This window comes from Lepidothrix coronata, unplaced genomic scaffold, assembly GCF_001604755.1.
Source record: "Lepidothrix coronata isolate B3197 unplaced genomic scaffold, Lepidothrix_coronata-1.0 Scaffold31, whole genome shotgun sequence".
In the NCBI taxonomy this organism is placed as follows: domain Eukaryota; kingdom Metazoa; phylum Chordata; class Aves; order Passeriformes; family Pipridae; genus Lepidothrix; species Lepidothrix coronata.
The window spans coordinates 6,432,207-6,443,851 of NW_016690211.1; positions in this window are offsets into that span (position 1 = coordinate 6,432,207).

Consider the following 11,645-nt stretch of genomic DNA (forward strand, 5'->3'; position numbering starts at 1 on the left):
GTTCAGGAGCAGAGGGGAGGGAAAGGAGCTATAGGGGGAACAAGAAGCTTGTTGCTATTGTACACCATTGCTGCTGTTTTTGAGCACTTCAGCTGAACAGATCTGGTGAAGAGGCTGTGCTGGTGAATAGGCTCTCAGCAGTGATGGAGCTGGGAAGATGCTAGTGTTCTGTTACTGCCTGGCAGAGACTCAGTCCAGCTTCTCCATGTCTCCTTATGGAGTTTTGCTGTTTTGGTCCTTATGAAAACACAGGGAACAACATCCTTTAAAAAATATTTTTATTTTCAGGCAAGTAAACTGACCTTATCAGTGTGCAAAAAAGGCAGCCTGACGCTCTCTGTGCTTTGTGAAGAATTTTGACATGTTATTGTTTGACATTTGTGGATTGTTATGTCAAATGCAGCCACCTCTGAGGAAACAACTCACAGATCCCCCCCACCGTAGAAAACTCCTCCTCTGAGCTATTCAGAGACTGATATTTAGACTAACAATGGAACAAAGGATCAATTTGTGAAATAATTCACTGAAATAATCCCCATGAAAGACATCGAGTACTGAGTAATTTTTCATTGTTGTCTTGATGGACCTGTTTTATTTTGTTAAGTGCCTGTTAACCTGAAAATCATTTTTGGCTGATATTTTTGACAGAAAGGAAGTTTGTGTAGTGACACTTTTTTTGTGGCTCCTCTTTAGACCTAGCCAGCTCCTGCTCACAGTAACAGCAGGGTGCCTACTACCTATAAATCCAGAAGGTTTTAGTTCTAGTAAGGCCTATTCTTTTTTCTATTCCCTTTTCTTCAGGAAACAGTACAAATTAATTTTAACTGACAACATGTGGTAATAATCTCTCATGAGGCTTCCTGTCAGCTGCCAGCTGTATATTGTCTGTGGTTTTCAGCATTGTTTCTCTCTCTTTTACTTGCTTTCTTATGCAACAGTTTGACATGATGTAAACTCTTGAAAGAGTCAGCCTGTAAAAACTTATCCCTTTGGGAATAGTTTTACTTTCCTTCCTGCTGCTCCCAAGGACTCTAGGTGTGTGTCAGTGTGAGATTGAATACTGACTAAAATTAATTTTCTTGTTAAAGGAGGGCATTATTTGTAGTTGGCATGCTCATTTTTATTCCAAACAAGCAAAATGGAAGCAATGGTGACAGGAAAATGTGGCTTATTTTCATGCAGTGGATTCGTAAAATCACCACCTCTTGATGGGCATAGGGGATTTTTGTGGTCTGGATACAGGAATGCATGATTGTGCTCTTCTGGACTTGACAAATTGTTGTTACTAATAGCTACAGTCAATAGCAAAGTTCTCTTCTGACAGCAGTTCCCTGCTTGCTGCTGGAGATTGGACAGTTTCTTAGAGGCTGAAATGGCACTCATGAGAACAGGAATGTGTTGGGCCACTTGTGTGCTGTAGGGAAGACACCACGTTGTCAGAGACAACAGTTTAAATGGAACTTTCACAACAGATGCTAATTAGCTACCCTAGAAAGCTCTGTTATGACAAAGGCCCATTCCCCTCTGCCAGCCTGAGCAACAGGAGGTGCCCAAGGAGCTTCTCCTTGGCACCCTGCAGCGCAAATCTTCCTGGCTCTCAGGTGACAGCAGGTGCCCAGGGATGTTTTTCAGCTCTCTGCATTCAGCCAGGCTTCTGCTTGCTGGGACTGTCTGCTTGTGTTCTTGGATTCGTTTCACTATGTCCCGGTTTTCTTTGCTTTCCTCTGTTTGTCTTGGCAGCACACAGGTGCATACAATTGTGTTTCAGCACACTTTGAAAACCTTTTATTTGCAGCTGGTTCCCAGAAAAATACCTGAATCCTTAGTTTAGTTTGAGGGGTTTTTTTTTGACTTTGTAGTCTGGCTCAAGTCTCAAGTTGTCAGTGATCTGGGAAGTTTAAATGCCCCTAGTGTGCAGAGGAGGTTGTTCTCCCTAAATGGATGGAGTAATGGTAACTAGAGGCCTCTCTGCTCTCACAAGGTCTTTTTGACCTCATGGATGGAAGAGAGCTTGAAGGTAGTTACTTTATATCACAGAACAGTTATAATTAGATTTGCCAACTAATCTTGAATGAAATGTTAGATTAATTCTTGCTGCTGCATTTTCTTTTCTTCATCAAATATCCTAAGTGGATTTTGGTTGAATTTGCTCCAGAGAAAGCCTGAGCAAAATAAATTCAATTATGCTTGGTTTTGTCACTTGACATTTCTTTGCAGTGCTTTGAGGACTCTGTAAACCCTCAAGCATGTAATGCAGTTGGCATGAGCTTGGGGCCCTGTTTTCTGATGTGAGGAGTATTTTCATCCAAGTCCAGCAGAGCACTTGCCTACCTATCCTTTTCGAAGATTACAAATAGTTTCACTGCAGTCATTGGGACTATTGGCAGGCGATAAGCTCCAGGCATGCAAGCCTTTGTGTGGTTTGGAGACTATAGCTTTGTGCAGCTTGATAAATATTTTAATTTTGGATTGAATTTAGCAATGTTTGGGATTTTTTTGACTGTTTTTGTAATATTTCCTTGCAGCAGGGAAAGAAATACTTTCATCAGTTAAATTCTATTAGTAGAGTAGTCAACACTTGTAGAAAAATTTGCATGCTAATGCTGGACGGTTATTATTCCAGAAGATGTTTGCATAATTCATAGGTCATGAAAAGGAAAAGAACACAAAAGAAACCTCTCTTAAGCTTATCTTTTCTAGTCTCATAGTGGTTGAAAGTTCTTCTGACTGTTAATTGTTAATTTAATCCAACTCACAGAAAGATGAAAGTATGAGCAGAAAACTACACATTCAAACCTGAGGCACAGCCACTCTGTATGGGCTCTGTCAAAGAAGAAACTGCTGTAGAACACAGTGGCAAGGCAAACAATTACCCTTTTATTTTTGTTTTGTTTAAATACCAGCAATTTTATTTTAAAGGGCTAAACAAGTGATAATGATTTTGCTTGAACACCCACACATTGACATGAGCACTCTGAGGCAAGTCGGGATGGAAAGGGAAAGATTTCATTGCTTTTGAAGACAGAAATGGACAGATGAGCTAAGCTGTCAACTTTAGATTTTGTGCATTTTTATTTAAGGATTTTTGAAGGAAGAAACATGAATTGAGAGGGAAAGTGTGAAAGAAAATTACATGTCATTAGTTTTAAGGTCGTTTCCCTTTTTGGTAAGCTCTACAAGGTGTAGAAATATGTCCCGTTGCTCTTTACTTAATTTTTCTTTTTGTTTAAAGGAATCTGTGCTTTTAGAACTTTGAGGTAATTCCACAGACTATGCCTCTAATTTTGTGGCGGACCCAATGTCTCAGTAAAATATGTAACATTTTGTACACAGGAGCCACCCGAATTCAGTTGTTAAACTCTAATTACAGAACACGTACCACATTCATTGTGAAGATCATACTAATGTTCTCAATTTTCCCTTCCCTTTCTGTTTAAAATATCAGAGGGCACCTGAATGAAACCCTCTTGCCTGTTTTCATTTATGTTCCCATAAGCTGAGCAGTAATGATTTTAGCTGTAAAATAAACTATTACACTCCATACATGATTATTAGTTATTTTGACAATCTAGTCATTAAAATACAAAAACATAACGAAGGATTTAAGAAACCTATTTTTTTATAAAAGTGAAAAATATTTTTGCAATATTCTTGTTTTTGAGTTGGTGTATAAGAACTTGGAGTGGACAACAGCTGTTACAGTGTATTCAGTGGTACTACTGGTCGGTGAGACCCTGGTTTGTGTCTCAGCTAGAGGGAAATAATTTGAAACTGTTTTGGGAACCAGTGTTCTCCTTGCCAACAAAGCTGAGATTTTATGTGGAAATAGATTGCCTTTGGAAAACTTTTCTGTGACAAGAACTTTGATCCTGCTTCATGGAAAAAATAATCTCAGGAAGGCCTTGTAAGCTAGGAGAATTAATTCCTTTTAATAGGCTGAGACAGTTAACATTTACACTTACCACTTATTCACAAATATCATACAGTGCTTCATTTTTCTAAGCCATAGACACTGTGAAATGTCTCTGGAAAACTGTGCAATGATTTAGATGAAAAATGTGTTTTGTCTCATCAGGCAGGAAGTATGCTTATCAATGTGGCTGTTAAACTGCGAATTTTCTAAGGAACGTACATACAAGTTGATGATCTTGATCCATAAAAGCAGGCTCTTAGACATGACTCATAAACCTGTCAGTGATTCTAATGTGTTCCTCTGTTTTGAATAAATGAGTTGTCCAATGAGCTAAATAGACCTTGGCCATCCAAAGTATTGTGTTAACTCTGTAACAGGTAGTTGCATTGCATGTGGTGGACAACGGGTCAGTGTCAGGGGATGGTTCATGAGTAAATGTTATAGGAGCAGATTCTAATTGCAAAGGCTATATTTATTAATTTGAATATGTATCATCCACTTTTAGTTCTTTAGTTTTCTGGAAAAACTACCACAATGTTATAAAAAATAATTTCCCCCATGTGCATGTAGTGTGTTGATTAAGAAGTTGAATGACTCAGTGTTTTTATAGCCTTCTAAAGTCTTATCTGTCTTCCTGGCTTTTATACTCTTTCTAATCATTTAGCAAATCCTGAAAGGAAGACAAAACAAGGGCTTTAGAGACAGAGAAGTGAGTGATTAGTCCTAAGGAAGCTTCAAAGTAGATAAGCAGACTAGGTCAGGTTTGTAGTAAGGACAAAGATAAGTCATTTAAAAGGATCCCTCATTTGGGGGTGCAAAACATTTGACTGGAAGATTTATGAAATTTATCAAAAAGCATGTTCAGGAACATTTGGATTAATAAATAACACAACTGATACTTGCCTGTATATCTTCAGTTCATAGTCTGTGCTCGAAAAATGGAGAGTTCACTGAACTATGAAGTTCTGAAAAGAGCTTTTTAATCTTTTTCTTCCCTTTACTTTCTCTTTCTGTGTGTAGGATTTTATTTTCTTTTTGACTAACACAACCATTATTTTTGTTTTCAGATTAATGAGCTGCAAATAATAGGAGATGATGATGGTTTTTTCCACAGTGTGCACGTTTTTCAGCATGTCAATCTGCATCTATCTACATCAATAATGTAGTGAATTTGTGGGTCTTTTTCCTCCTCAAACCACATCTCCACTTTTTCACCCGTTGTGGTTAGGGGACAGCCACATCTTTCAAATAATCTTGCAGATATTTTGCCTTTCCTCCCTAATTGAGAATGCAGAAAGTGCCAAGTGTCTTTCTCTGCAAATCTGGCTCTTCTGAGTGCATCAAGCAGTAAGATGGGCAATGCCAATATCTGCCCAGTTACCTTTCAAAATGCACATCAGCAGGATTTTGCTTAAGACTTTTCTTTAAATTTAAGGAACAAGTGACATATACAATTTCACACCACTGAGGCAGAATCTCTATGTAATAGAAGATTTTTGCAATTCTTTAGAAACCAAATCTTGAGTAGAAACTAGATAGCTTAGTTTTTAAAAAGCATTTATATTTGTCAAATGTGACTCCTTCTCTTATATTCCACTGTTAACCCCTAATAATGTAGGTAGGTGGATTTTTCTTACTACAAGCTGATCTCCTTACCCCCTGTGACCTCTACAAAGATCCTAAAAACAGACAGTAGATAAAAGCATTACAAAAGCAGAAATTACTGAACTGTACAAAACTGGAAGGAAAATATGTGTGCCATCAGTGACCTTTATTTGCTGTCTAACAAAGACGAATTGTGCATTTCTTTTTTTCCTTGACTATGAATACAACATGAGCCACTAAATCTCCCATTGCAGACAGAACTGTGTTTTGTGCAAAGATACTGCCATGGACAAGCTTTAACATAAATGTTTTCTGAGATAACAATCAATTTCACTGAGAACTGTGTCTTTGAAGGAATAGCACTCCCATCTCTTCATAACTTACTGCACTACCTTCAGTGATGTTAGGTCTGTACTATCTTTATTTGAAAAAGATAGTACCTCTGAGAAAAGTATTAGCTGTCCTTAATCACTGCCTGTATGTTTTTTCATGAGAATTGCTCAGCACATAACATTAAACCAGGCAAATTATGTTTATGTTGACTGCTGTGGCATCAGCATCAAATGGGCAACACTTGCCTGGTGATATGTACATATGTACATGCGCATGTCCACATCTCAGGAGGTCATTCTGCACTCTTCTGTCATCAACAGAGGAAAAGAGATGAAAGTGGTCAAGCATGAGTAATGCTTTAGGTGTCTAAATTTCTGGTAGATGAATCTCATTTTGCATGTCACTATTACCCCCATATAGTTACACTGGCAATACTGGGTGGTTTGCACAGCCTACAATTCACTGAAACACTGTTTCAGTTTGATATTAGAGTGTTGCTATCACTCCACTATGAGAAAACCTTTTCATACCTAAGGTTGCAGCAAAAATATAGTTACGCACAGGATGTTCTTCCCAATTTGAGTCATATCACTGGATACTGTGTGTGACCCAAGTGGAACCTGGCTCTAGGGGTGGGGGAAGCAGGCTGTTACGAACAGCAATTCTGCCTGCATCACTGAGCCATTGCTGTGCACCCTGATTCGTGCAAGCTGGAGAGAAGTGTAGGTGAGCAGACACAGTTCTGCATATAGGACAATGCAGGCATTCTGACCCCTTCTCCACAGAGTTTCCCCATGTCCTCCTTCTGAACTCATCATTTCTGTCCCTACTCTACATCCAAAGTCAAGCTCTTGCCTCATCACTGGGGTGGCAAAACTGATTTTTGCTGACAGCAAGCACTTGAATAAGTTTTTTGAGAACCAAATATCTTCTGAACCATTTCCTTCCTGGTGCAATTCCTTAATAGTCTTCTATTTTCCAGTATGTGTGTACTAACTTGCAAAGCCTGGGGTGTAGGACATTTCACTGGTAAAATCTGAGGCTGTTGACAAAGTTGCTGTTCCTTTAAGAGATGATGTTGCTCTGATTCACTTTATAAAGATCATAGTTATGGTGTTTATACATACATCACTGTTTTCAGATAACTATCAGGACATATTTCAAATACTCACAAATGCTCTTTAGTACCTTTTCAGCATATAGGAGTTGTAAGGTGTGTCATGGTTTGAGATAGCCCCAAAAATCTAATCCCCTAGTCTAAACCCCCTCTCATATCTCAACCTAATGTGAGATGGGTTTTTCCAGACAAAACACACCAGACTCCAAATGGGGGAAAGGGAATATATTACAATGACTATACAAATAAATATTATAATACATTATACACACGATCACAACTATCTCTACCATGACATATAGTATTTACAATGGATCAGATCTCCTCTCCCCTCCAAATAAAAGGTCCAGGAGGGAAGAAGGACAGATCCCTTCCAGTCTCTGAGCAGCAGGATCTTCTACAGCAGCAGTCATCTGTCCTCTTCACATGCATACAGCAGCTGATAGCTGGATTTCTGCCAGCACAAACGAGGAAGGTATCCAAGCTCCCTCGGCCCCTTGACGCAGGCAAAGGGGTCTTCCTCCGTGGACTACGTCACCCCAGACAAAGGTCGTTCCACCACGGTTATATCACGAGCACAGGGGGCTTCATGACGGTCTTCAGGAGATTCAAGCTCCTTTCAGGGCCTCTGTGACCTGCTTCAAGATGGCTGCAAGCTTCTTTGTAGCTTGCAGCAAGGGAGAGCCCCCAAGGCCAACCTCCCACACCATCCTGGCTCAGATCTCAGGACGACTAAACTTCTCAGCATCTCTCTCTCTCCGGTGCTGCTGTACTCCAAGGCTCCTCTCAAATAGGAGTCCATCTATTCCTCCTTTCTTGGAGGTCTCAAAGGAGTTTGGGGGGGTCTGGTATCAGTTCTTACCCCCAAAACTCTGTCTCTCTGCTGCTCTCTCTCTCTCTCTCTCCTTGCAGCAGTTCTTTCTCTGGTGCTACATGCCTTTGTTGCTGCTTGGTCTTATCTCTCCTGGCTCTCTGCCACCTTCTCCGGCCAGTGTTGCTTCTACCGCCGTTGCTGCTTCTCTGTCTCCACTGCCCATGGTGGAGAAAACATCTCCCAGCATAACTACAGACACTTAGTCCAGTCTAACACTGTTCCAAGTCTCTGTAGCCCCCCCGCCAGCCGGGGCTGGGAGGCCCCAAAGGCCCCGAGGGGCTCAGAGCCCCTTCCTTGTGGCTCTACAACATGGCCACCACTTCTACAACAATCCAAACTACAACTCGTCTCTTCCGGTCAGCTTGTGGAATGTTTACATTTTGCAGGAGTGCCCATTGGACAAAGCTTCAAAACTTCCAGGGGTTACCACCCCTTGGGGGTTACCACTTTTTCTTAGCCTCTGGGGGAAAACAAGATTCAAACCACTACAGGTGTTAGAAAGCAGGCCAAAAAATCTCCCTCCTTTGCTGTCCAAATGAATCAGAGCTTCTATAAGTGAACAGGTTTCCCTCTGCTGATAAAAGTGGGGCTATTCAAGCTGGAAAGGGATGAACGGCACTTGATTTACAGAACTTTTTCCTCTATCCAAGCTTGGGTTTTGATTCACTGGGTTTTTTTGGGTTGAAGGAACTCCTAGCCTTAAAGAAGTCCAAGGACTCTTCTTAGATAGTATTATCCTCACATTTTGGCTTTTTTTTTTTTCTTTTTTCTGTTGGCTAAACATGAGTGATGTCACCAGTTTTTAATTGTTTCTTATCCTTGGTTTACCTCCTTTTATTTTTTTGACAGTGTATGTGCATTTATTAGGAAGATTTGTTGTGAGACTCCTTGCTGTATTGCAAACAAACCAGACATAGTTCAGGAATCATTGCTAGAGAGATGCTAGCATGCTGATCATGCTCTGGACTTTTTGCAGCAATCTGGGATGAATAAATCTCAGTTGCAATGTATTTACACAGTGTATCTGCATTTTACTGGTATGTCTGTGAATAACAGTGGTGTTCTGTGAATAACTGTGGTGTGAGAAGAGGGAAGACAATTTGCAGAATAAATTGTACATTGTCTTCTTCCTCTACTTCCCAGTTGATAAACAGTAGGCAAATTCAATGCAGATACAATTTCCTCTCCCAAACCCTTTTTTCTGTGTTAGCTTGGCGTCTCTTTTATGTTCTTTCTTCAGCTTGTAATTTCATTTGTACATGGCTGGAAATAATGTGTGGCTCACTAGAGGGATGGAATTCATTGTGCAGTGTGTTGGGAAGAGGGAGGGGGAGAAAAAGACAAAGAAGAAAGAGATATATATTTGCACCTATGCAAGAAGCTCCAGCTTTCTCAGCTGTTATGGTGTAGACATAAGGAGAAACAGCTTGTTGTTGCTTTTTGCAATCTGCTCAGTATGCCACAGATAGTTTTTATCATGAGGGAGCTGTTACCACCAGTTAAAAACCATACTCTTTTTAAACAGTGTCTCCCTCTCTCTAAAAAAAAAAAAAAAAGGCATAACGAGAGAGATAATTTTCACAATTTAAATATATTTGTATATATTTCTTTCCTAGTGGGCTGAATTTTTGTGCTTGCAGAAGAGGCAAGCACACTGGATTATGTTGCACACTGGGTTATCTGTCCATGCCTTTGGAGTCTGTCCATACTTGAAGGATTGTGAGATCTTCTCCAATCCCAGGATTGGAGCCAGCCCACCCAGTCTGGATATGGCTTCTTCTGCTCTATACCAATGTGGCTTGGCTTCAGAAGCATCCACACTGGACTGTAACTCTGCAAGGACTTTGTTTTTCTGAAACTCCACAAACCTCAATTTGTGAGTAAGCTGTGCTGAGATCACCATGCAGGCCCATTTCTGATCCAACCAGTTCTGAAGTTGAAGTTACCAAAAAGGAAGTATAAAAGTTTATGCAACTGAAATGTATGTAAATCTGTTCCCCATTCACTATTTTTATCACAGCAGCTGCAGCAGTAACACCAGCTGCAATGGTGCATCTCTCCATAGGTATTTCTGTTCCATTTCCAATGAAATGTCTTAACTCCCACCTGTCACATCAATGCCCGTCTTCCTTTTGGAGAGACAGAGGTATTTAACTGCATGCTTTGGTAAGGCTGTGTATTCACTTGAATGTATCTCTTCCTCCTACTGCTTCCCATTGCGTCTCCCTGAGGCAGTACACTGCAGCCTGGGTCCAACAGCAACACCTTGCAACAGGCACTGACTCCTTTTCAAATGAAACTGTTTTTCTCTGCACCAAAAGGTTTTCAGTTTAAATTAAACAACTTTTCTTTTTTTGCATGCATTATCTCAGATGCACTGCCCCCATACAAGAATTTTCTACTAAATCCCTAGATATTTCTTCTTGCTTTCCATGTAAATACACTAAAGTAAGGATACATATACATTAGCCTGTGTACCTTTTAGCAGTTAAGTTCTTTAAAGCAGCTGCTGTTTCTTTTATCATGTTATGAGTGATGGCTTTATCCCATTTGAGGAAATGTACAATTATAAGTAGCACATTTTTGAATGAAAATGATATTAACTATATAGAAAAAGAAAGAAAGCCTGATACTGGCTGAATTTATTGAAGGACCCTCCAGAGATTAAGTGCCCTCAGTTCCAGTTACTTTCTCTTGAAGGATGGGACCTTAAACAAACCAAACCAAAAGGTATGTTCATTGCTCCTTTTCCTTGTCCTTGTGAAAGCATGGAAAACATAAAATACTCCTCTGTCTTTGTAAAAATCTTTTATTTAATCTCCTATACTTGTAAACCAGTCCTCTGTCAGCTCTTTCCTTTTGAGGTACCCTCTCATAGGATAGCATAGGATACCTGCCAACACAGCAGAAATCAGTCTTTTCTTTTTTGACTCTTTATGATGACTGGCTTTTGAAGAGTAGGAAGGATGAGGGTTAATCTTTTCCCTGTGGAAGATAGTTTGGGGTGTAGAAAACAGTTCTTGGATGGATGGATGAGGCAGTTCATGGTGATGTACTTAAAAGTATAAAGAAAAAGAAGTGCATGAGAACGAAGATCTAAAAATATAATTTAGTTGAGAGAAGGTGGAGTAGGTGATGGATCTATCATGAATGACTGGATGAAATGAAATAAGGACTAAGAGAAAGGAAGTTTTTGTTTGTATGTTCTTTAGAGAACAGAGATAGTTGGTTTGATCTTATCTATGTGGACTGGACCAATAGAGACCATTGATATTGTTGGTAAGGGTTTTTTCTTGAATGTTAACCCCACCCCTTGTTGGTTTGAATATTCATCAAAGGATGTTGCACCATGTAGCCAAAGAGAATTTATATAGAAGTTGAAATCAGTTGAATTATTCAGTTCTCAAAATAACATAGCCCCTGTCCCACTGGAACTGCTTTCCCTGCTAACGTAAACCATAATAAGCAGTTTCTAGGGATTTATTTTTTGATTGGTCTACTCTATTTCAGGACTATCAATACTGAAGATCAGTGAAAACTTATGAAAACATGTATTTATTAGAAACTTGCTTCTATAAGATAAGGTTTTTTAGAGGTTTTAGTCACAGTTATCTTACATTATGGATTTTCTTGGTGTGTTTACTTATTATTAAGTTTTTGAGAGAGCAACATGATTTGCCAAATGTGATATGGATCTTAAGTATATTGACATGAAAGTAAAATGAGATCACTGAGATGAGAAATTCATCCAATTTACTGGACATCTATATTGGATAACTCCCAATATTCTTATTTATGGCTTT